A 26652-nucleotide genomic window follows, 5' to 3' on the forward strand; every position below is an offset into this window, starting at 1 on the left:
TTGTTCTCCTCCAGCTCCTGCCTCTCATTTTCCCCTCCACCTCTCTATAGTGTCACTGCTCTCCTCAAACCTCTCCTCTCCATGGTGTTGCTGATCTCCTCCACTGCCCGTCTCCATAGTGCCACTGCTCTGCTCCACTCCTCTTTCCTTAATGTTATTTCTCTTCTCTGTCTCCCTTCTAAATAGTGTCACTATTCTCCTCAAACCTCCCCTTTCCATAATGTAATTTCTCTCCTCCACCTCCCCTCAACATTGTGTCACTATTCACCTCAAACTTCCCCTCTCCATAGTTTCGCTGCTCTACTCGACCTCAGGCCCAACTCCCTAGTGCTCTTGCTCTTCTCCACCTCTCTTTTCCATAGTGTCCCTTCTCCCCTCCACCTCCACTCTCCATTATCTTGCTGTACCCCTCTGCTTTCCCACTTCATAGGGATGCTTTTCTCTTTACAGGCAGTCCCCCAGGTTACAAATACAATAGGGACTGTAGGTTTGTTCTTAAGTGGAATTTGTGTGTAAGTCAGAACAGTGCATTTTTAAGTGTAACTTCAGCCTGTACAGGGATGTGGGATGTTTCGGGCGCTTCTGGGCATGTAGTTATGTTATCTGGGGCTCTTATGGCCATGCAGTACATGTAGTACTGCAGTGTGAGATGTGTCAGGCGCTGCAAGATAGCTGCTCGGAAGTATCCAAGACCAGCATGGAGCACAAGCGGCCATCATTGAGGTCTGTTCGTAAGTAGGAGTCGTTCGTAACTTGGGTGTTCATAACTCGGGGATTGCTTATTAGACAAATCACTTTCCAAAATATCTTAACGACAGTGTTTTGTAACTATAAAAGGTGACACTGCCTCTATTACCTTTTTGATACTGTCTCTAGTTTTTGCAATATGGCACCTCTCGGTACCTACTACTATGGCACTGATCCTTGTTGTTCTTGGGAGACAACCCTGGTCTTAAAGCGTAGTTCCGCCAGAAAAAAATTTAATAAATGTCAGAAGCTACAAATACTGCAGCTGCTGACTTTTAAAATAACGACACTTAACTGTCCAGAGCGCCCGCGATGTTGTCACCCGAAGCTGACCCGTCCCTTGGCTCCAGGTGGAGGCGCCGGCATCTTAAGTAAGGGAATCAGGAAGTGAAGCCTTGCAGGTTCACAGCCTGGTTCTCTATTGCACATGCACCAGCTGCGCGTTCTGAACGGTCCCTGCTTTCTTCTGGGACCTGTGTGTCTTCCAGAAGACAGCAGGGCGGGGGTGGAACGGAGGAGGGGCCGGACATGGCGAATTTTGCTGTGGATTCTGCTGCACGCTTTTCCTGAAAGTGGGAGCAAATACCTGGATTAGACAGATATCTGCTCCCCCCTAAAAAAAAGTGTCAAATGTGACACCGGAGGGGGGGGGGGACCGGATCAGTGGAAGTTCCATTTCTGGGTGGAACTCTGCTTTAAGCCATGTACATGGCTATATTTTTTTGCTGTGATAATTTAGCAGTATTCCTCACTGCGATTAGGTTTAATTGTAAAGTGTAATTTAGTTTACTTACAGTATCTCACAAAAGTGAGTACACGCCTCACATTTTTGTAAATATTTTATTATGTCTTTTCATGTGACAACACTGAAGAAATTACACTTTTTTAAAATGTAAAATAGTGAGTGTACAGCTTGTATACCAGTGTAAAATGAGTACAACCCTAAGTGAAAATGTCCAAATTGGGCCCAATTAGCCATTTTCCCTCCCTGGTATCATGGGACTCATTAGTGTTTTGTCAGAACACAGCAACACCCATCTTGGTACACCCAGCACTCAGCTGCACTAAGCTTTCAGTCACAAGGCGGCAGCGAACATCTTGTTACACCCAGCCCATATAGATCAATATGGGCTGGGTGTAACAAGATGTCCGCTGCCACCTTCTGACTGCAGGCTTACTGTGGCTAAGTGCAGGGTGTACCAAGATTGGCGTTGTGGTGTTCTGACGGAACGTCACTTCCGTTACCGAATCTGACAGGTCGCCGATTCTAACGAAACAGGTACAGGGCAGCATTTGTCTTACTAGCAAAATCCTTTAACCACTTCCCGCCCGCCGGGCTGTCATATGACGGCTGGGTGGCGCGGCTCTCGTTCTGGGTGGACATCATATGACGGCCCTCCAGGACGACCGCTCTTCCGCGCCCGTGGGGGCATGCATCGTGGCGATCAGTGGTGTGTCACTCTGACATACAACGCTGCACCGATCTTGGAGGCTCTTTACCACGTGATCAGCCGTGTCCAATCACGGCTGATAACGATGTAAACAGGAAGAGCCGTTGATCGGCTTTTCCTCACTCGCGTCTGACAGATGCGAGTAGAGGAGAGCCAATCGGCTGCTCTCCTGACAGGGGGGGGGGGGGGTTGATGCTGATTGTTTATCAGTGCAGCCCCCCCCTCAGATGCCCACCCAAGACCACCAGGATGCCGCCAGGACCACCAGGGAAATGCCAATCAGTGCCCAGGCAGCTGCTAATCAGTGCCCATCCCCAATGCCTGCCAGTGCCAGTGCCATCAGTGATGCCTATCAATGCCATCTATCAGTGCCGCATATCAGTGCCCATCAGTGCCACGTATCAGTGCCTATCAGTGCCACCTATCAGTGACCAGCAGTGCCGCCTATCAGTGCCACCCATAAGTACCCATTAGTGCAGCCTTTCAGTGCCCATCAGTGTTGCCTATCAGTGCCCATCAGTGCCCACCAGTGCCACCCATGAGTGCCCATCAGTGCCGCCGATCAGTGCCCATCAGTGCTGCATATCAGTGCCACCCATCAATGCCACCTACCAGTGCCCATCAGTGCCGCCTATCAGTGCCCACCGTCAGTGCCCATCAGTGCCACCTCATTGGTGCCACCTCATCGGTGCCACCTTATCAGTGCCCGTCAGTGCCGCCTTATTAGTGCCCATCAGTGAAGGAGAAAACTTACTTATCTACAAAATGTTATAACAGAAACAAAGGAAATTATTTTTTTTATGTGTTTAGCAAAAAATAAAAAACGCAGAGATGATCAAATACCACCTAAAAGAAAGCTCTATTTATGGGAACAAAATGATAACAATTCTGTTTGGGTACAGTGTAGCATGATCGCGGCAATTGTCATTTAAACAGTGACAGCTCTGAAAGCTGAAAATTGGCCTGGGCAGGAAGGGGGTGTAAGTGCCTGGTATTGAAATAGTTAAATATTGTCTCATTCAATATTCCAATTGCCAATCAGTGCTCATCAGTGCCTGCCCATCAGTGCCGCCTATCATTGCCCTTAAGTGCCGCCTATCAGTGCCACCTATCAGTGCCCACCCTCAGTGACACCTATCAGTGCCGCTCATCAGTGCTGCCCATCCGTGCCACCCATCAGTGCCACCCATCAGTGACATCCATCAGTGCCGCCTATCAGTGCCCATCAGTCAGTGCTAATTAGTGCTGCATATCAGTGCCACCCATCAGTTCAGTGCCCATCAGTGCTGCATGTTAGTGCCTCCTCATCAGTGCCTCCTCAACAGTGACCATTAGTTCCACCTAATCCTATCAGTGCTGAATATTAGTGTCTTCTCATCAGTGCCACCCATCAGTGCCCTTCAGTGCCACCTCATCAGTTCCACCTAATCCTATCAGTGCTCATCAGTGCTGCATATTAGTGCCTCCTCATCAGTGCCACCCCATCAGCGCTCTTCAGTGCTGCCTCATCAGTGCCCATCAGTGCCATCTGTCAGTGCCCATCAGTGCCGCCTATCCTTGCCTATCAGTGCCACCTATCAGTGCTACATATCAGTGCCCATTGTTCCTGCATATTAGTGCCTGCTCATCAATGCCACCCCCATCAGTACCCTTCAGTGCTGCCTCATCAGTGCCCATCAGTGCAGCCTCATCGGCGCACATCAGTTGAAAGAGAAAAAATTACTTGTTTACAAAATTGCGCTTTGAAAACTGTCACATGACATAAAAAAGAAAAAGCACTGGTAATCGGTATCAGTGAGTACTTGAAAAAAAGTATTGGTACTTGTACTCGGTCTTAAAAATGTGGGTATCGGTGCAAACCTTGCTCTAAGTGTTGGCATCAACTGTTTTGTCCCGCTGATCAGTCGTAGCATGCATTTTTTTTTTTCAGTTTAGACTAATAGTATCAAGAGATCTTGTCAGCACCTGAGGTATGAGACTGTTTCCAGTAACGCATTGCCTCAGTAGACACAACAGCCATGAGGGACAATGTAGCTCTTATAGTCACAAGTGAGCAATATCCTCAGAAGTGGCTTTTAATTACCAAGTGACTCAACTGCTATGACTTGAGGTTTTCTTAAAGTGACTGTAGGCCTTTTTTTTTTTTAAATAACATACATGTCATACTTACCTCCACTGTGCAGCTCGTTTTGCACAGAGTGGCCCCGAACCTGCTCTTCTGGGGTCCCCCGGCGGCTCCTCCCCACATCTGATAACCCCCTGGAGAAACGCTTCCCCGAGGGGGTTACCTTGTGGGCGCGCTCCCAAGTCCAGCACTTGCGTCTATAGACACAGAATGCCAGACTCAGCTCCGCCCCCTGGAGACTGTGTCATTGGATTTGATTGACAGCAGCGGGAGCCAATGGCTGCTATCAATCTATCTAATGAAGAGCTGGGAACCCGTGGAGAGAAAGACAGCGCGTCCCCTCCGACTGAATGAAGGGGTTCAGGTAAGTAAAACGGGGGGGCTAGGGGGCCGATGACTGCCAGGTGTTTTTTCGTTCGAAAAAACATGAACCTTTACAACCCCTTTAACTGTAAGTAGATGTCACACCAATGTAAAGGTGTAATAACTTTTATATATATATATATATATATATATATATGTACAGTATCTCACAAAAGTGAGTACACCCCTCACATTTCTGTAAATATTTTATTATATCTTTTCATGGGACAACACTGAAGAAATGACACTGTGCTACAATGTAAAGTAATGAGTGTACAGCTTGTATAACAGTGTAAATTTGCTGTTCCCTCAAAATAACTCAACATACAGCCATTAATGTCTAAACCTCTGGCAACAAAAGTGAGTACACCCGTGAGTGAAAATGTCCAAATTGGGCCCAAAGGGTCAATATTTTGTGTGGCCACCATTATTTTCCAGCATTGCCTTAACCTTCTTGGGCATGGAGTTCACTAGAGCTTCACAGGTTGCCACTGGAGTCCTCTTCCACTCCTCCATGATGACATCACAGAGCTGGTGGATGTTAGAAACCTTGCGCTCCTCCACCTTTCATTTGAGGATGCACCGCAGATGCTCAATAGGGTTTAGGTCTGGAGACATGCTGAGCCAGTCCATCACCTTTATCCTCACCTTCTTTAGCAAGGCAGTGGTCGCCTTGAAGGTGTGTTTGGAGTCATTATCATGTTGAAATACTGCCCTGTGGCCCAGTCTCCAAAGGGAGGGGATCATGCTCTGCTTCAGTATGTCACAGTACATGTTGGCATTTATGGTTCCCTCAATGAACTGTAGCTCCCCAGTGCCGGCAGCACTCATGCAGCACCAGACCATGACACTCCCACCAACATGCTTGACTGTAAGTAAGACACACTTGTCTTTGTACTCCTCACCTGGTTGCCGCCACACATGCTTGACACCATCTGAACCAAATAAGTTTATCTTGGTCTCATTAGACCACAGGACATAGTTCCAGTAATCCATGTCCTTAGTCTGCTTGTATTCAGCAAACTGTTTGTGGGCTTTCTTGTGCATCATCTTTAGAAGAGGCTTCCTTCTGGGATGACAGCCATGCAGACCAATTTGATGCAGTGTGCTGTGTATGGTTTGAGCACTGACAGGCTGACCCCCCACCCCTTCAACCTCTGCACCAATGCGGCAGCACTCATACGTCTATTTCTCAAAGACAACCTCTGGATATGATGCTGAGAACGTGCACTCAACATGGTTGACCATGACGAGGCCTGTTATAAGTGGAACCTGTTCTGTTAAACTGCTGTATGGTCTTGGCCACCGTGCTGCAGCTCAGTTTCAGGGTCTTGGCAATCTTCTTATAGCCTAGGCCATCTTTATGTAGAGCAACAATTCTTATTTTCAGATCCTCAGAGAGTTCTTTGCCATGAGGTGCCATGTTGAACTTCCAGTGACCAGTATGAGAGAGTGAGAGCAATAACATCAAATTTACACACCTGCTCCCCATTCACACCTGAGACCTTGTAACACTAACGAGTCTCACGTGACACCGGGGAGGGAAAAGGACTAATCGGGCCCAATTTGGACATTTTCACTTAGGGGTGCACTCACTTTTGTTGCCAGTGGTTTAGACATTAATGGCTGTGTGTTGAGTTATTTTGAGGGAACAGCAAATTTACACTGTTATACAAGCTGTACACTCACTACTTTACATTGTAGCAAAGTGTCATTTCTTCAGTGTTGTCACATGAAAAGATATAATAAAATATTTACAAAAATGTGAGGGGTGTACTCACTTTTGTGAGATACTGTATTTATATAGATTTAAAAAAAAGAAAACCGTCTAACGTCATTACTATAACCACGGTGAAATATTTTTTTTCTTGTGGCTTTCACTCTGAAGAAAAGAATGTACAGTATACATCATCCTTTCGCAACCTTAACATGGAGGAACCCTTCCAATGAATTTCAGGTCTTAGGAAACCCCTGGTAATAATTATTTCATCTATAGCTCACAACATATTAGCATAACAGGAAGTTGTAGAGATAAGAATAAATACAATAAAACAAAATAATAATAATATTTATTATTATTAATAATAATAATTACCAGAAAATGGTAGTTAGTAAAAATGGTAGTATTCTGTAAGATGTTGATCAGTGAAGAAATACTTGCTTATATTGATGGTCACTTGAAAAGTTCCCACTTACAACGGTCAGAGGAGATGGGACTAAGGGCCCTTTTACACTGGAGCGGTTTGCAGGCGCTATTGCGCTAATAATAGCACCTGCAAACCGACCCGAAGGTGCCGCTGCTGGCTCTCCAGTGTGAAAGCACTCGGGGCTTTCACACTGGAGCGGTGCTCTAGCAGGACGGTAAAAAAAGTCCTGCTAGCAGCATCTTCGGAGCGGTGAAGGAGTGGAGTGTATACCGCTCCTTCACTGCTCCTGCCCATTGAAATCAATGGGACAGCGCGGCTATACCGCCGGCAAAGCGCCTCTGCAGAGGCGCTTTGCGGTGGATTTTAACCCTTTCGCGGCTGCTAGCGGGGGAATACCGACGATAAAGTGCCGCCCCCGCCCCAGTGTGAAAGGGCCCTTAAAGTCTCGTTTTTTTTCTATTAAAATAACAAACATGTTATACTTACCTGCTCTGTGCAGTGGTTTTGCAAAGGGCAGCCCGGATTGTCCTCTTCTTGGGTTCCTAGCTGGAGCTCTTGGCCCCTGCCTCCTGTTGAGTTCCCCTACAGCAAGCAGCTTGCTATGGGGATACCCCGAGCCGAGCTGCATCTCCGTGTATCCATTCAGACAATGGCCGTGGTTTGGCCCTGCCCCCTCTCTCTCCTAATTGGCTAACTGAGTTTGATTGACAGCAGTGGGAGCCAATGGCTTGTATAGTGTAGAGAATGGTTAAAGTGTACAGTGCCTTGAAAAAGTATTTATTATACTCCTTGGAATTTTCCACATTTTGTCATGTTACAACCGAAAACATAAATGTTTTTATTGGGGTTTATGTGATAGACCAACACAAAGTGGCACATAACTGTGAAGTGAAAGGAAAATGATAAATAGTTTTCAAAAATGTTCACAAATAAATATGTGAAATGTGTGGTATGCATTTGTATTCAGCCCCCTTTACTCTGATACCCCTAACTAAAATCTAGTGGAACCAATTGCCTTCAGAAGTCACCTAATTAGTAAATAGAGTCCACCTGTGTGTAATTTAATCTCAGTATAAATACAGCTATTCTGTGAAGCCCTCAGAGGTTTGTTAGAGAACCTTAGTGAACAAACAGCATCATAAAGGCCAATGAACACACCAGACAGGTCAGGGATAAAGTTGTGGAGAAGTTTAAAGCAGGGTTATATTATAAAAAAATATCCCAAGCTTTGAAGATCTCACGGAGCACTATTCAGTCCATCATCCGAAAATGGAAAGAGTATGGCACAACTGCGAACCTACCAAGACATGGCCGTCCAACTAAACTGACAGGCCAGGCAAGGAGAGAATTAATGAGAAAAGCATCCAAGAGGCCCATGGTAACTCTGGAGGAGCTGCAGAGATCCACAGCTCAGGTGGGAAATTCTATCCACAGGACAACTATTAGTCGTGCACTCCACAAATCTGGCCTTTATGGAAGAGTGGCAAGAAGAAGAAAGCCATTGTTGAAAGAAAGCCATAAGAAGTCCCGTTTGCAGTTTCCAAGAAGCCATGTGATGGGCACAGCAAACATATTGAAAAAGGTGTGTTGGTCAGCTGAGACCAAAATGGAACTTTTTGGCATAAAAGCAAATGCTATGTGCAGTGGAAAACTAACACAGCACATCACCCTGAACATACCATCCCCACCGTGAAACATGGTGGTGGCAGCATCATGTTGTGGGGATTCTTTTCTTCAGCAGGGACAGGGGAGCTGGTCAGAGTTGATGGGAAGATGGATGGAGCCAAATACAGGGCAATCTTAGAAGAAAACCTGTTAGAGTTTGCAAAAGATTTGAGACTGGGGTGGAGGTTCACCTTCCAGCAGGACAACGACCCTAAACATACAGCCAGAGCTACAATGGAATGGTTTAGATCAAAGCATATTCATGTTAGAATGACCCAGTCAAAGACCAGACCTAAATCCAATTGAGAATCTGTGGCAAGACTTGAAAATTGCTGTTCACAGACGCTCTCCATCCAATCTGACAGAGCTTGAGCTATTTTCCAAAGAAGAATGGGCAAAAATATCACTCTCTAGATGTGCAAAGCTGGTAGAGACATCCCCAAAAAGACTTGCAGCTGTAATTGCAGAGAAAGGTGGTTCTACAAAGTATTGACTCGGGGGGCTGAATGCAAACGTACCCCACACTTTTCACATATTTATTTGTAAAACAAATTGAAAACCATTTATCATTTTCCTTCCACTTCACAATTATGTGCCACTTTGTGTTGGTCTATCACATAAGATCCCAATAAAATACATTTACGTTTTTTGTTGTAACATGACAAAATGTGTAAAATCTCAAGGGGTATGAATACTTTTTCAAGGCACTGTACATACAGTGGGGACGGAAAGTATTCAGACCCCCTTAAATTTTTCACTCTTTGTTATATTGCAGCCATTTGCTAAAATCATTTACGGTAAGTTCATTTTTTTTCCTCATTAATGTACACACAGCACCCCATATTGACAGAAAAACACAGAATTGTTGACATTTTTGCAGATTTATTAAAAAAGAAAAACTGAAATATCACATGGTCCTAAGTATTCAGACCCTTTGCTCAGTATTTAGTAGAAGCACCCTTTTGATCTAATACAGCCATGAGTCTTTTTGGGAAAGATGCAACAAGTTTTTCACACCTGGATTTGGGGATCCTCTGCCATTCCTCCTTGCAGATCCTCTCCAGTTCTGTCAGGTTGGATGGTAAACGTTGGTGGACAGCCATTTTTAGGTCTCCCCAGAGATGCTCAATTGGGTTTAAGTCAGGGCTCTGACTGGGTCATTCAAGAACAGTCACGGAGTTGTTGTGAAGCCACTCCTTCATTATTTTAGCTGTGTGCTTAGGGTCATTGTCTTGTTGGAAGGTAAACCTTTGGCCCAGTCTGAGGTCCTGAGCACTCTGGAGAAGGTTTTCGTCCAAGATATCCCTGTACTTGGCCGCATTCATCTTTCCCTCGATTGCAACCAGTCTTCCTGTCCCTGCAGCTGAAAAACACAGCCACAGCATGATGCTTCCACCACCATGCTTCACTGTTGGGACTGTATTGGACAGGTGATGAGCAGTGCCTGGTTTTCACCACACATACCGCTTAGAATTAAGGCCAAAAAGTTCTATCTTGGTCTCATCAGACCAGAGAATCTTATTTCTCACCATCTTGGAGTCCTTCAGGTGTTTTCTTAGCAAACTCCATGTGGGCTTTCATGTGTCTTGCACTGAGGAGAGGCTTCCTTCGGGCCACTCTGCCATAAAGCCACGACTGGTGGAGGGCTGCAGTGATGGTTGACTTTCTACAACTTTATCCCATCTCCCGACTGCATCTCTGGAGCTCAGCCGCTCCCCCGATAGCTCAGTTTGGCCAGACGGCCAGCTCTAGGAAGGGTTCTGGTCGTCCCAAACGTCTTCTATTTAAGGATTATGGAGGCCACTGTGCTCTTAGGAACCTTAAGTGCAGCAGAAATTTTTTTGTAACCTTGGCCAGATCTGTGCCTTGCCACAATTCTGTCTCTGAGCTCTTCAGGCAGTTCTTTTGACCTCATGATTCTCATTTGCTCTGACATGCACTGTGAGCTGTAAGGTCTTATATAGACAGGTGTGTGGCTTTTCTAATCAAGTCCCATCAGTATGCTGTCCATTTCTTCTGATCATCACACAGCTGGACTCAAATGAAGGTGTAGAACCATCTCAATGATGATCAGAAGAAATGGACAGCACCTGAGTTAAATATATGAGTGTCACAGCAAAGGGTCTGAATACTTAGGACCATGTGATATTTCAGTTTTTCTTTTTTAATAAATCAACAAAAATGTCAACAATTCTGTGCTTTTCTGTCAATATGGGGTGCTGTGTGTACATTAACAGAGAAAAAAAATGAACTTAAATGATTTTAGCAAATGACTGCAATATAACAAAGAGTGAAAAATGTAAGGGGGTCCGAATACTTTCCGTCCCCAATGTACCTCCCAACTTTCTGAGATGGGAAGGAGGGACACCTATAAGCAAAAGTATGTAGGCATAAGACACACCCCCTGCCACGCCCCCATAAAGGAGAATTATACAAAAAAATTAGTTAAATCCACAGGTGTATTTTTTATCACTGCCATTCTTTTATATTGGCTTTTAAAAATTATAAATGCAGCAATTTTGAATTTGGATGAAAGGTTTAGCACTGGGGAACACTTTTTGATAAATAAATAGTGCATTTTATATACAACTATATGGATCAGACCAAAATGGGGGACAGATGAGGAGGACAGAGGAACAGAAGGGACTTTGTTCGGGATCAGGGACAGTTGGGAACTATGGATATGGCCCAGCAGACTGTCCCTGGAAGGGTCCGGTGAAGCGCGCACACAGAGCTCTCGGCTGTCTATAAGTGTCAGCCCCGCCCACCTCTCTCATGCACTAGTAGCCCGGAAACTTTGTCGGGTGCGCGCAGCGTGTTCGGGAGCGCGCAGAGCCGGTGTCTGGGAGGTCCGGGGGCGTGTATAGGAGGAGGAGTGAACGGAGCTCTACAAGTGGGATCTGTGGAAGTGTCATCCCGGTGAAAGCGGTTCTGGCGGCTCTTTAAGTCTCCTCCCGGTGAGTAAGTGATGGGAGCGGTGGGGAAAGTTGGTGTGTAGCTGAAAGTTGTCCGGGGTGAGGGGCAGGTGTGTGTGTCGGGGGACAGGTATGTGTTGTGCACACAGCGGGGAGATTATAGGGGGCGCTGTGCACACTGCAGTGTGGGAAGATGTGGGGGAGCCCTGAGAGAAGTTGGGGTGAGGAGTGCAGCAAGGACTATGGGAAGTTTGCAGCAGCTGCTGGCAGAGCAACATACATGGGGGGGTGGGGTGTGAGAGAAGGGCCCCTGCACCATGCATGGGGGGGGGGGGGTGAGAGAAGGGCCCCTGCACCATGCATGGGGGGGGGGGGTGAGAGAAGGGCCCCTGCACCATACATGGGGGAGAGGGGTGTGAGAGAAGGGCCCCTGCACCATACATGGGGGGGGGGTGGGGTGTGAGAGAAGGGCCCCTGCACCATGCATGGGGGAGAGGGGTGTGAGAGAAGGGCCCCTGCACCATACATGGGGGGGTGGGGTGTGAGAGAAGGGCCCCTGCACCATGCATGGGGGGGGGGGGCTGAGAGAAGGGCCCCTGCACCATGCATGGGGGGGGGGGGGCTGAGAGAAGGGCCCCTGCACCATGCATGGGGGGGGGGGGCTGAGAGAAGGGCCCCTGCACCATGCATGGGGGGGGGGGCTGAGAGAAGGGCCCCTGCACCATGCATGGGGGGGGGGCTGAGAGAAGGGCCCCTGCACCATGCATGGGGGGGGGCTGAGAGAAGGGCCCCTGCACCATGCATGGGGGGGGGGGCTGAGAGAAGGGCCCCTGCACCATGCATGGGGGGGGGGGCTGAGAGAAGGGCCCCTGCACCATGCATGGGGGGGGGGGGCTGAGAGAAGGGCCCCTGCACCATGCATGGGGGGGAGGGCTGAGAGAAGGGCCCCTGCACCATGCATGGGGGGGGAGGGCTGAGAGAAGGGCCCCTGCACCATGCATGGGGGGGAGGGCTGAGAGAAGGGCCCCTGCACCATGCATGGGGGGGGAGGGCTGAGAGAAGGGCCCCTGCACCATGCATGGGGGGGGAGGGCTGAGAGAAGGGCCCCTGCACCATGCATGGGGGGGGAGGGCTGAGAGAAGGGCCCCTGCACCATGCATGGGGGGGGAGGGCTGAGAGAAGGGCCCCTGCACCATGCATGGGGGGGGAGGGCTGAGAGAAGGGCCCCTGCACCATGCATGGGGGGGGAGGGCTGAGAGAAGGGCCCCTGCACCATGCATGGGGGGGGGGGGCTGAGAGAAGGGCCCCTGCACCATGCATGGGGGGGGGGGGGGGCTGAGAGAAGGGCCCCTGCACCATGCATGGGGGGGGGGCTGAGAGAAGGGCCCCTGCACCATGCATGGGGGGGGGGCTGAGAGAAGGGCCCCTGCACCATGCATGGGGGGGGGCTGAGAGAAGGGCCCCTGCACCATGCATGGGGGGGGGGGGCTGAGAGAAGGGCCCCTGCACCATGCATGGGGGGGGGGCTGAGAGAAGGGCCCCTGCACCATGCATGGGGGGGGGGCTGAGAGAAGGGCCCCTGCACCATGCATGGGGGGGGGGCTGAGAGAAGGGCCCCTGCACCATGCATGGGGGGGGGGGCTGAGAGAAGGGCCCCTGCACCATGCATGGGGGGGGGGCTGAGAGAAGGGCCCCTGCACCATGCATGGGGGGGGGGCTGAGAGAAGGGCCCCTGCACCATGCATGGGGGGGGGGCTGAGAGAAGGGCCCCTGCACCATGCATGGGGGGGGGGGCTGAGAGAAGGGCCCCTGCACCATGCATGGGGGGGGGCTGAGAGAAGGGCCCCTGCACCATGCATGGGGGGGTGAGAGAAAAGGGCCCCTGCATCATACATGGGGGGGGGGTGAGAGAAAAGGGCCCCCCCCTGCACCATACATGGGGGGGGTAGAGAAGGGCCCCTGCACCATACATGGGGGGGGTAGAGAAGGGCCCCTGCATCACGCATGGGGGGGGGGTGAGAGAAGGGCCCTTGCACCATACATGGGGGGGGTGAGAGACCCCAATACTGCAGGGGGGTGTACTTTGGGGGTCTTGCAAGCCTTCTATACACCCCGATACTAGGGAGGTCCCACATGCTCTCCACACACCCTGGTGACTGAGGATGGGTGGTCTTCTATCCCAGTACTGGTGGAGAAGGAACCTCCTTTTTTTTATTAGGGGGGGGGGGGTTCTCCTTACAATGGAGTTTGCAGATGGGGTCCACTCTCCCTGCATTATGGGGTAACAGTGGGGGTGGGGGCATACCCTGCATGAAAGAAACCCATTTGACCTGCATCGTCCTCCCCTTACTCTTGCATTATAGGTCATGGAGTGGGGGTGTCTCTAATACGGGGTTGTGGGTCTGACCAGAGAAGAGTGTGTCTATACTGTGTGTATGGTCTTGAAGAGGAGGTGTCTACATATAATGAGTAGGGGTCTTTTTATGTGCTTTTTGGGGGGTGCCTAGTTTGCATTGGAGGTCTTGGTCTGGGGGGATGGGTGCTTACACTGGTAAGGTTGGCCGCTATAGAAGGGACTCTTCTCTTTGGCATATTTTCCTATACCAGTTTTCCTTCTTTTCAGTGAATCGGGTCTGTGCCATGGAGGGAGGGGGGGGGGGGGGTCTTTTATCTCATTCATTTGGCTGTATGGACCCGGGATTGTTTAGTCTTCAATCTGGGTAATGTAGTTCTGTAGTAAGTGGGTGCAAGGAGACTTCCCCCACAAGACTATGCACCCACTTACAATTGCTATTTAGATGATGGTACCCCCAGCTCTTTATCCTTTAGCTAGTTCTTTGGAGAGCTTTCTGCCACTATAATATAGTTCTGTGTAATGTGAGCCTGCCACCCAGTCATGTGTATTTGTGTATTTTTGTTGGCTGACATTGAATGTGTTCCACCCAGGAGATGGTGTATCCGATGATGTCATGTAAACACAGGCTAAATCATGAATGACACCTGATCTGAATGTGACTTGCTGCAGGTGAAGGTTTTCCCAGGGCTAGAGAAAAGCTCCTCTGTGCTAATCTCAGGCATAGTAACCCTGTCACCTATACAAGTTCATCAGAGATGGATATTTATGCTTGTGAACGTTTCTTCATACAACTTTGAACAACTTTTTGAATTGTTGAGGAATAAATTTTAGTGCTGATGAGAAGGTGACTGGTGGATCAGAGTTTTTATTTTATGATCCCAAGCCACTTTCATTTTTTTTTCTTGTTCCCACAGCAGTAGGTCATTAAGGTTGAGACCCAATAGAAAGATTCTCATAAACTCTTTTAAAGTAGGAAGCCATATTTGATTATCTAGTGGCGCCTAAAAGTTACGTGATGTTCAAACCCACAGGCCTTTAAAAATTGTAGCTGTGTTACTTGCATTGGCTTAGTGCTCTTTAATATAGTTTGATTAATTCCAGGAAAATTCTATTTATTTGTATTTATTCAGCAAATCAGGAAAGTACCTCATTGTCATTAAACAATGGATCAGTCATTGTTTTTATTCTACATAAATCGGGGTAAGACAGTTCCAGGAGCCAGGTATCCTCTGCTCCTGAATGTATACTGTTGTCAGTGGAAGCATATTACCCGGGTGCTAAATATTATTTAAAGGAATAATAAATGTAATCCTATTGAGTGAATTTATACATTTTGTTTATAATGAGCTTGCAAAGCATTGCAACCACATGCAATGAATCGTGGTTGCAATGTGCAAGACTATTCCTCCAGCCTCAGGTCCCTACCAACCTTTTGTGGGTGCAATGCTCAGGCTCCTACAGACTGTTCCTCCGGTCCCTACCAACCTTTATGGGTGCAATGCTCAGTCTCCTACAGACTATTCCTCCAGCCTCAGGTCCCTACCAACCTTTGTAGGTGCAATGCTCAGGCTCCTACAGACTATTCCTCCAGCCTCAGGTCCCTTACCAACCTTTCTGGGTGCAATGCTCAGTCTCCTACAGACTATTCCTCCAGCCTCAGGTCCCTACCAACCTTTGTAGGTGCAATGCTCAGGCTCCTACAGACTGTTCCTCTGGTCCCTACCAACCTTTGTGGGTGCAATGCTCAGGCTCCTACAGACTGTTCCTCCAGCCTCAGGTCCCTACCAACCTTTTGTGGGTGCAATGCTCAGGCTCCTACAGACTGTTCCTCCAGCCTCAGGTCCCTACCAACCTTTGTGGGTGCAATGCTCAGGCTCCTACAGACTATTCCTCCAGCCTCAGGTCCCTTACCAACCTTTCTGGGTGCAATGCTCAGTCTCCTACAGACTATTCCTCCAGCCTCAGGTCCCTACCAACCTTTGTAGGTGCAATGCTCAGGCTCCTACAGACTATTCCTCCAGCCTCAGGTCCCTTACCAACCTTTCTGGGTGCAATGCTCAGTCTCCTACAGACTATTCCTCCAGCCTCAGGTCCCTACCAACCTTTGTAGGTGCAATGCTCAGGCTCCTACAGACTGTTCCTCTGGTCCCTACCAACCTTTGTGGGTGCAATGCTCAGGCTCCTACAGACTGTTCCTCCAGCCTCAGGTCCCTACCAACCTTTTGTGGGTGCAATGCTCAGGCTCCTACAGACTGTTCCTCCAGCCTCAGGTCCCTACCAACCTTTGTGGGTGCAATGCTCAGGCTCCTACAGACTGTTCCTCCAGCCTCAGGTCCCTACCAACCTTTTGTGGGTGCAATGCTCAGGCTCCTACAGACTGTTCCTCCAGCCTCAGGTCCCTACCAACCTTTTGTGGGTGCAATGCTCAGGCTCCTACAGACTGTTCCTCCGGTCCCTACCAACCTTTGTGGGTGCAATGCTCAGGCTCCTACAGACTATTCCTCCAGCCTCAGGTCCCTACCAACCTTTGTGGGTGCACTGCTCAGGCTCCTACAGACTATTCCTCCAGCCTCAGGTCCCTACCAACCTTTTGTGGGTGCAATGCTCAGGCTCCTCCAGCCTCAGGTCCCTTACCAACCGTTGTGGGTGCAATGCTCAGGCTCCTACAAACTATTCCTCCAGCCTCAGGTCCCTACCAACCTTTGTGGGTGCAATGCTCAGGCTCCTACAGACTGTTCCTCCAGCCTCAGGTCCCTACCAACCTTTGTGGGTGCAATGCTCAGGCTCCTACAGACTATTCCTCCACCCTCAGGTCCCTACCAACCTTTTGTGGGTGCACTGCTCAGGCTCCTACAGACTATTCCTCCAGCCTCAGGTCCCTACCAACCTTTGTGGGTGCAATGCTCAGGCTCCTACAGACTATTCTTCCAGCCTCAGGTACCTACCAACCTTTTGTGGGTGCAATGCTCAGGCTCCTACAGACTATTCCTCCAGCCCCTTACCAACCGTTGTGGGTGCAATGCTCAGGCTCCTACAGACTTCCTCCAGCCTCAGGTCCCTACCAACCTTTGTGGGTGCAATGCTCAGGCTCCTACAGACTATTCCTCCAGCCTCAGGTCCCTACCAACCTTTGTGGGTGCAATGCTCAGGCTCCTACAGACTATTCCTCCAGCCTCAGGTCCCTACCAACCTTTTGTGGGTGCAATGCTCAGGCTCCTACAGACTGTTCCTCCAACTGCAGGGCCCTACAGTTGACAATCTGTTACGATACATATCAATGTACTACAAGTTTGGGGACATCACTGCGTTGCAGTGAGAACTACGAATCCCTCTGCCGCGGTGACAGATGAGATTTGTAGCCTCCCCATTCAGATTTCAGTGAATGGAGGACACGACTGTTTGGACAGAGCCAGGCACAGCCATGTCATATTGAAAGACTGGAGCCTACAGGGAGGAGAATCACATATTCAGAAAGGAGGCACAGTGAATTGGGCATGGACTGCAGATTATCAGTGTTTCAACTAAATATTGGTGTAAAGTGAAACCTAGTCAGGAAGGTGGTTTTGTTCATATAATGGCACCAAGATTGTGGTTTTTGAATTCCACATTAAAGCCTAATTCCAGACGATAGGGTAGTGATAAATCCTCTGTCAAATTTTATTGTGATCTAGGTTTCCCCTCGCCTCCTGTCTGGATGCGATGGAACATCTTTACAATAGGGGCACAGACAAAAGCACATGTTTGCCTTGGTGGCACATCTGCATTCAGCACACCTGATTAGTTCCTAGTGCTGCTCCCTCTGACTGAGCTCTGCTGTACAGGGGGCTTACAAGAGGCTTATTTTAATACAAATGTAGGTACTTACATCAGTTCCATATTAAATACATCTCGTGTGTTAATGACTACATTTCCACATAAATAGTTTTTTTGTTTTTTTCTAATCTATGTGCAGTTCTATATTTACATAGGGAATCCATATTTACTGATTACATAGTCGGACTGTGCTTCCTCCTTTGCAGCACTACACGATGGTTGTGCTTTACTGCTTGGTCTTGCAGAACAAATTGGTTGGCACATTGAAAACCACGCACCTGCTGTGTGGTTGATCTAGTATCTGAAGAGTAAAGCCTCGTACACATGGTACGATTGTTGGCCAATCGTGTGTCTGATTTTTGTCAAAAAGGAGTGTGCCAGGATCTTGTCTTGCATACTAACGGTACACAATTGTGGTAACACAAACCTAGTGATGTATTACGAGGAATGTCAGCTCTTGAGCACCACCCTTTGGGCCCCTTCTGCTAATTTTCGTGTTTGGTGAGCATTGATTCCGAGCGTGCGTGTTTGTACTTTCGACTTTTATGTGACGGATTTGTGTACTGACCATACGAAAATCTGACGTCAAGCCATTGTCCGCCGAAAATGTACTATCCAGTCGTCCAACATTTGCTGGCCAAAAATTGGACAACAATTGTCAAAAGGAGCCTACTAATGGTAAGATGTTAGGACAAGTCTGTCAACAGACAATCCCCTACCAACAATCGTACCGTGTGTACGAGGCTTTAGAGGAACTTTGATTTTGGAAGCAACAGAGGGCAAAGGACCAGTCCCTAGTATTATCTGTGATCTTCCCCCACTACTGACTGCACTGTCCTGCACTTTGTCTGATGGCAGCCATATTGGTAGAGGCAGGATTTTTCCTTCTTTATGTCAAAGCCACCAGGAAGGAGAATGGTGAGCACAATAGCAGGCAGATGAAGTAGTGCCTTAGATCTCACACTGCAGATATACAGCGATGAGGCTGCTGACAATGTGATGTCAGAAGAATCCCCCCTTTGTATAGTGGAGCTGTGGGGTGGTGGTGAATCCCGCACCCACAGGTGAATGGCCCGGCACGGTCAGCTTCCCTCCAGGTTTGGACTGAACCCAAACTCCTACCGAACTGCAGGGTGGCCTTTTTGGAATTTGAATAACGTTGTTTTTTTTTTGTTTTTTTTAAATTTATTTATTTTTTTTATTATGAAGGCAACAGGAAATGAGGGGGCACTCAAAGCAAGAGCCAGTGCATTCATTGATCTACCAAACCTAGAACTGAAATCTGGGTGGATTAATCATTTGATTTTTGGGGGAGCCAATAAAGGTAGTGAGAAAAAAAAGGGCCAGTTTGTCCTTCAGAATTTAGGAGGGCTGGACTAGGGCCAGTGGGAGTAGACCATGTCCTTGCATCCAGTAGGAGAACACCATGCCCTATCTTTGGTGGACTAGCAGCACATCCTTGGTGTCAGTGGGTAGAATAGTGCCCCAGGGGTGGGATAAATGCAAAGAGCTGCAGCTTGGAGACCACTGATCTATATGCTTTCAGGGCCAGTTCACACCTGATGCAGTTCCGTGTGCTTTTTTTTTTTTTTCTGCACTAAAAAATGCATGCACAGTGTTTTCCATGTATTCCAATGGCTCTAGTTCGCACCAATGCAGTCAGTTCCCTGACTGGTGTGAACTAGAGCCATTGGAATACATGGAAAAAACTGTGCGTATTTTTAGGGCCAGGTCACACCACAAAAATGCACTCATACATTCCGGATCAGTTTTTGCATGCAGTTCCAGTGTGTTTTTGATACAATTTGCTAGGTTCCAGTACAATTATGTGCAGAAAAAATGCAGCATGCTCTACTAAAATGCACATGGAACTGCATCTGGTGTGAACCAGCACTTGGTCAGAGGGGCACTTTGTCATTGATTTGTGTTTTTAAATTGTCTTTTGAAAACTCCTTTTTATGTGCTTCAGTTATTATTCTGTTCTGCACATACCTGGGGGACAAGCCAGGAGTGGAGCTAGACTTCCCAGAGGAAAACTGACTGATTCACTGCACAAATATTCCAAAGTATGGCTCTGATCCCTTTTGTGGCAAGCCTCCTTCTGTCTTCTCTCCCACTATGGTTGGACTTTCAGAGTCAGCATGGGCCATAGCACATTGTTGCAACACTCCCTGACAGTGTGCTGTATTCAACACAAACCATTTTTCTCTTTCCATCAATTTTTTAAATTTTTTTTTTTTTTTTTACATGCTTTAAAAAAAAATTGAGGCAAGTGTGTTTTTTATTTTTTTCAGAACTGTATTTTGTCACTGTTGTGTGACTTCCAGTGATACTAAGCAGGCTGTAGATTTGACAGCAGCTAGGTTTCAGCATACAGTTTAGCATCTAAAAGATCTTCTTGGCTCACCCTCATAGTAAACATCTGTGCTTTTGTCCTCAGTTATGGAAATAGCAGATACATGTGGGGCAGCTTGAAACTATTGAGAACAATATTCTATGCAGTATGCGCTAGAAAATTCTAAAGGAGCTATAATACTGTTCAATAACAAGGCATGCTGCAGTTGCAGGAGCAGTAAAGACAGGTGGATCATCTAGTATTTATGCTGATCTTGTGTCTTTGGGGGGGCCTGAGTTTGCTTACACTGTTAAGAGAAGGTTGAAGTACTAAAGTCACATTCATTGCATTAAATATTAAAGAGCATTAATCACTGATACAACACATTTTATTAGGATTGTTTAAATGCTTTTCTGTACTTGTACTTGTACTATCCTCAGTCCATTCCTGTAGCAGAGGCTGTTTGGCTCTTCATAACTAGCCGGTGGAGTGATACATCAACTTACTGCTGATTGCAAAAGTGGAAGAACAAATCCCGGGACACCCTTTAGACGTACATGCTCCCAGGAGGGCGCTGGACCTGTAAGGTGTAGACTTTAGCTATGCAGTCTTGCCCGTAAGTTGCTTGAATACATTCTCAGACCTGCTTCTGGAACAGACATTAAGCAACTGATCAACAGAGCATAGCTAAAGTCTGCAACATCCAATGGCCAGCAAAAAGGCAAAATGAGGGTTGCCAGGCGTGTGCTCTTATCGGGTACATCACTCCTCATTAAGGATGGGCTCGGGCGTGTTCGCACACTCCACGTGCAGAGCCCGCCAGGAAGTCGGCATGGCGCTGCGCTAATCACATGCAGTGAGACATTTCCCGATCTCTGCAGCCGCGCATTGGGAAAATTTCTCACTGCCTGTGATTAGCGCAGTGCCGTGCGGGCTCTGCACGTGGAGTGTGCGAACACGCCCGAGCCCATCCTCACTCCTCATCACTTACTCTCTGCTCCCAGAGCATCTGAATGTGTGACTACAAATGGAGATATTAAGAGCAGAATTAATCGGGGCTGAAGCAACTAATCAACATAATCGATTATGAAAATAATTGTCAACTATTTTCATATCTGATTAGTTGGTCAGCCGATTAGTTGGCCTGCATACAGAATGCATTATTTGTTTACATATCCGAAAATACAGTGTAACACATATAGCTCAGTACACCGTCCATACATGTCAGTAAGTGCCTGAGAATTTGTGAATGTGTGAGGAGCAATGCCTCGTGAGACATAGTCCAGGACAAGAGAAGGAAGTGGTTTCAAGTGGTTCTAAAGGCAGAAGCCTTTTTACTATAATGCATTCTATGCATTGATGTGAAAAACCTTAGGCTGCTTTCACACTGGAGCGGGCAGGCGTTGACGGTAAAATGTCGCTATTTTTAGCGCCGCTTTACTGACGTTTTTGCGGAGGTTTTCGGCCGTTAGCGGGGAGCTTTTAACCCGCGCTAGCGGCCTAAAAAGGGTTAAAACAACCGGCTGCAGCAGCGCTTTGCTGGTGGTTCGGCAGTGCTGCCCATTCATTTCAATGGGCAGGGGCGGTTTAGGAGTGGTATATACACCGCTCCAAAGATGCTGCTTGCAGGAGTTTTTTTTTTTTTAACGTCCTGCCATTGCCTTGCCTCAATGTGAAAGCACTCAGGCTTTCACACAGACTGCTGGGAGCTGTTTTTCAGGCGCTATTTTTAGCCCAAAAGCGCCTGGAAAAACGCCTCAGTGTGAAAGGGGTCTTATGGAAGCAGCGCCCCCTTTATACTTATCTGAGCCCCATCTCGATCCAGCAATGTGCTTGAGAGCAGAGACACTCCCTGTTCTCTCTCATTGGCTCACACAACACAGGAGCCATTGGCTCCTGTCAAACACAGCCAGTGAGCCAATGGGGGGGCTGGGCCGCGCTCTGTGTGAATGTATGATGTCCATTCACAGGAGCGTGACTGCACAGTGAGCCTGCTCAAGTGCCCCCCATAGGAAGAGGCTAGCTATTGGGGGCACTCGACATGGAGGAGGAGCGTACATCACTGACGGGGGACCCAAAAAGAAGAGGATCGGGGCTGCTCTGTGCAAAACCATTGCACAGATCAGTTAAGTATAACATTGTAGTTATGGTTTTTTTTTTTAAATATTTGTATCCTCTTTTTTTTTTTTTTTTTTTTTGAATCACTTTAAGTGGTTCTAAAGGCAGACTTTTTTTTCCCTTACTATGGGGCACTCTGAAGGCAGGAGGAGCCAGAAGCGCCTGTGAGAGGCCTCAAAATAGGAGGATCAGGGCTTCTCTGTACCAGATCCAACCTCTATTTTGTCCCCTAACCAATATAGCTGGTTATTTTATATTTGCCACCACATACAGTTGTGCTCATAAGTTTTCATACCCTGGTAGAATTTATGACGACTTGGCCATTTTTCAGAGAATATGAATGATAGCACAAACTTTTCTTTCATTCATGGTTAGTGTTTGGCTGAAGCCATTTATTATCAATCAACTGTGTTTACACTTTTTTTTTTTTTTTAAATCATAATCGCAACAAACTACCCAAATGACCCTGATCAAATGTTTACATACCCCAGTTCTTAATACCGTGTCTTGCCCCCTTTAACATCAATGATAGCTTGAAGTATTTGTGGATGAGGCTCTTTATCTTAGATGGTAAAGCTGCCCATTCCTCTTGGCAAAAAGCCTTCAGTTCCTGTAAATTCTTGGGCTGTCTAGCATGAACTGCACGTTTGCAATCTCCCCAGAGTGGCTTAATGATATTGAGGTCAGGAGACTGAGATGGCCACTCCAGAACCTTCACTTTATTCTGCTGTAGCCAATGACAGGTCAACTTGGCCTGTTTTGGATCATTGTCATGTTGGAATGTCAATGAATGAATGCAAATGTTCCTCCAGTATTTTTTGATAACATACTGCATCATCTTGCCATCAATTTTGACAAAATTTCCTGTGCCCTATGTAGCTCACACATCCCCAAAACATCAGCGATCCACCTCCGTGTTTCACAGTAGGAATGGTGTACATTTCATCACAGGCTTTGTTGACTCCTCTCCAATTGTAGCTTTTATGGTTGTTGCCAAAAAGCTCAATTTTGGTCTCATCACTCCAAATGACTTTGTGCCAGAAGGTTTGAGGCTTTTCTCTGTGCTGTTTTGCGTATTGTAAGCGGGATACTTTGTGGCATTTGCGTAGTAATGGCTTTCTTCTGGCGACTCGACCATGCAGCCCATCTTTCTTCAAGTGCCTCCTTATTGTGCATCTTGAAACAGCCACACCACATGTTTTCAGAGTCCTGTATTTCACCTGAAGTTATTTGTGGGTTTTTCTTTTCATCCTGAACAATTTTCCTGGCAATTGTGGCTGAAATCTTAGTTGGCCTATCTGACCGTGGTTTGGTCTCAACAGAGTTCTCCCTCATTTTCCACTTGTAGATTAGAGTTTGATCACTGCTGATGGGCATTCTCAATTCCTTGGATATACTTTTCTTCTTTCTTTCTACTTTCTACTTTCTACTTTCTACTTTCTACTTTCTACTTTCTACTTTCTACTTTCTACTTTCTACTTTCTTCTTTCTTCTTTCTTCTCCCTCCTTTCCTGATTTATTAAGGTCAACTACCTTTTCCTGCAGATCCTTTGACAATTCTTTTGCTTTCCCCACGACTCAGAATCCAGAAACCTCAGTGCAGCACTCGGTAAAAGATGCAAGGATCTGTCAGGAGTCCAGAAACTCATTGACCTTTTAGGCTTCATGCACATGAGACGGCGGTGCAAACTCTGCTGAACACGTTTTTAAAAGCTGAAACCGGCGTTTAGAAACTCCCGTTTTGCCGCATTAGCATGCCGCGTTTAGCAGCGTTTTACAGCATTTGCATCTAGAAGCGTCTGCAGAGCAGAGAATGACATTTTGCGACCCAACTTTGGGGCCCCGTATCTCAGGGCCACTTGGTGCTAGGAACTTATATATCCAAGCACCAAGTGGATACGGGGCCCCAAAGTCTGGTCGCAAAATGTCATTCTCTGCTGCAGAAAGGTGCTTGACATTTTGTTAACCGACTTTGGGGCCCCCGTATCTTGGGGCCACTTGATGCTAGGAACCCCAATTTGGATATGTTGTAGTGCCAGTTCCACTGTTTGCACACAAAACTTGGGGTTCCTAGCACCAAGTGGCCCCAAGATATGGGGCCCCAAATTCGGGTCGCAAAATGTCATTCTCTGCTGCAGTTTACCATCATATTTCTGTGTTTTCTGGTCCAAAAAATAGGGTTCCTTTAAAAACCCTTATAAACGCAAACGCGGTACCCATGTTTGGCGTCTGAAACGTGGAAAACTTTTGCGTCTGAACCCATTTTTTTGCTTCTGGAAAAAACGAGGTTAAACGCAACTGCCTAAATGCCACAAAACGAGACTGTGTACATGGACACATAGGATAATATTGAATGGGTTCAGAGGCAGTTGAAAAAAGTGTCCAACTGCCTCTGAACGCACGTTTAACAGCGTCTCGTGTGCATGAGGCCTTATTCTCACATATTACAAGCAAACAGATCACAGGTGAGGATGGTTATGTTTTTAATAGCCATTCAAACCCCTTTGTCAACTTTTGTGCATGTTATCAGGCCAAAATCATCAGGGTCATTTGGGTAGTTTCTGTTGCCATTATGATTTGAAAAGAATAAATTGATTAGCCAAACACTAACCATGAGTGAAAAGTTTTTGTTATCATTCATATTCTCTGAAAAAATGGCCAAGAAATCCATAAATTATGCCAGGGTATGTAAACTTATGAGCACAACTGTAGATATTCAAGAATACTTTTTTTTTTGTCCTTTTGAGTAGAGCATTTTAGAAACTATGCTGCTACAGGCTTCTCCTCTTATGTGGCCTATTCTCTGCTCCATTCAGCCCCTAACAGGTTTTAAACTACTTGTAAGCTTATGCCTGCATGGTCAGAAATATTTATCCTGCTTAGTTAGTAAAGCGCAAAACAAAATTTCAAGAAATTGGTCCCTGCAGGATAATAGCATAATGTGCTAGTATACATTGCATACTAGCACATTATGCAAGACTTGCATTAAAACTAATCCCTCAAGCATTGCGCTGTCGCAGCTTCCTGCCGCTTCCATCTTTACACTGTCTTCCTTCCAGGCCTGTGGCCATCTATTGAGAGTGCAGTGCGCATGTGCTGGTGTCGACAGTTGCTACTATAGTAAAAATCTCCTAAACGGTGCACATTTTTGGAGATCTTTACTTTACCTACAGGAAAGCCTTATTTTAGGCTTGCCTGTAGGTACAAGTGAACCATGGGGACTTTACTACCACATTAAATCTGATCTCTAAGTGGAAAGCTAAATGCATACACAATGTGTTTATGACCAATTTACCTGCCAAAGGATATTGATGTATCCATCCAGCACTGAAATATACACAGCTTTGCCACAAAGTACAGCCTTCTCTGGCAGGACAGGAGGCCTCTTTTTTTTTTCTTCTGCTGCAGTTAGGTTAAGATCATGGGTCAAATCCCTCTCCCAGCCCTTGATTAGACGATAAAGGAAGAAGCAGCAGATTTAATCGTCCATACATGGATCGAAATTCAGCCAGTTCAGCAGGGACTGGGCAAATTTCGATCCATGTTTGTGCAGGAAGGATGTGAAGTTGATTTACAGATCCACCTCTGTACACACGTCCTGTCATATTTTTTCCTGCTCGATCAGCGCTGCTGGCTATAACCTGCAATGCTGCTCAGTGTATTCTGAAGGCAGGAAGGCTCCCCGCTGTCAGAATACAATATCTTAACAGGAGGATTCCCTCATCCACATCAAGTTTGTGGCTGGGGAAATCGAGTCAGTTTTTTCAGCCTGCTAGTTGAACAAAAAACTGACTAATCTTTGGTTTGCCTTATAAGCTCATTGTCTTTCTGCCCACTCTTCCAATCAGAATGTCCCTTGTTAGCACATGGACCCTGGAGCACAAGTCCTCCTGCTGCTTCCTCTTCCAGTCTGAGCTATGTTGTACAGGGGACTGTAAAAGGCTAATACAAGATCGGAGTGAGATAAAGCATTTGTTATCCCCCCCCCCAAAAAAAATGTGTAATTTGGCCCCCTGTATACCCTAAAACTGACTGACTCCTGCCTGGCTATACCCTTCCCTCTGCAAACTGACCACGATAATAATAATCATGGCGGCTGAGCCCTGACACCCATGGTCCATTTACATGATTCCATCACCTGCAGCCGTGCTCTCCCTGTGTTTCCTCTGTCCTCCTCTATTGCCCCCCCCTCTCATATCTATTAAATTTACTTATCCCCTCTGTACCATCCATAATAATAAAATGTGTCCCTGTGTAATGTAAAAAATCTGTGGATCTGTACCTGTATAGGCTCCACTCCGGCGCTTGCTCTTTCCTCTCTCCCCCCTCCAGCCCAGCTGACGTCAACGAGAGGGCTCGGCCCCGCCCACTAGAGTTGTGAGCCGGAGAGAGGAGCGCAATCAGCTGAGCACCCGGAGCGGAGCTCATATAGGTACAGATCGGTGGATTTTTTACTTTGCACAGGGACACATGTTAATATTGTACAGAGGGGATAAGATCATTTTGGTGCGGACCAAAAAACAGGTCCTGCAAAACTTTGGTCTGAGGCGTGCTCAGTCTGAGGCTGCGGAACTTTGTGTAAGTGGAACTGGTCTAAGTGGTGAGTTAAAACCAGAG

The sequence above is a fragment of the Aquarana catesbeiana genome, linkage group LG05 (genome assembly GCF_042186555.1).
Source record: "Aquarana catesbeiana isolate 2022-GZ linkage group LG05, ASM4218655v1, whole genome shotgun sequence".
NCBI classification, from domain to species: Eukaryota; Metazoa; Chordata; class Amphibia; order Anura; family Ranidae; genus Aquarana; species Aquarana catesbeiana.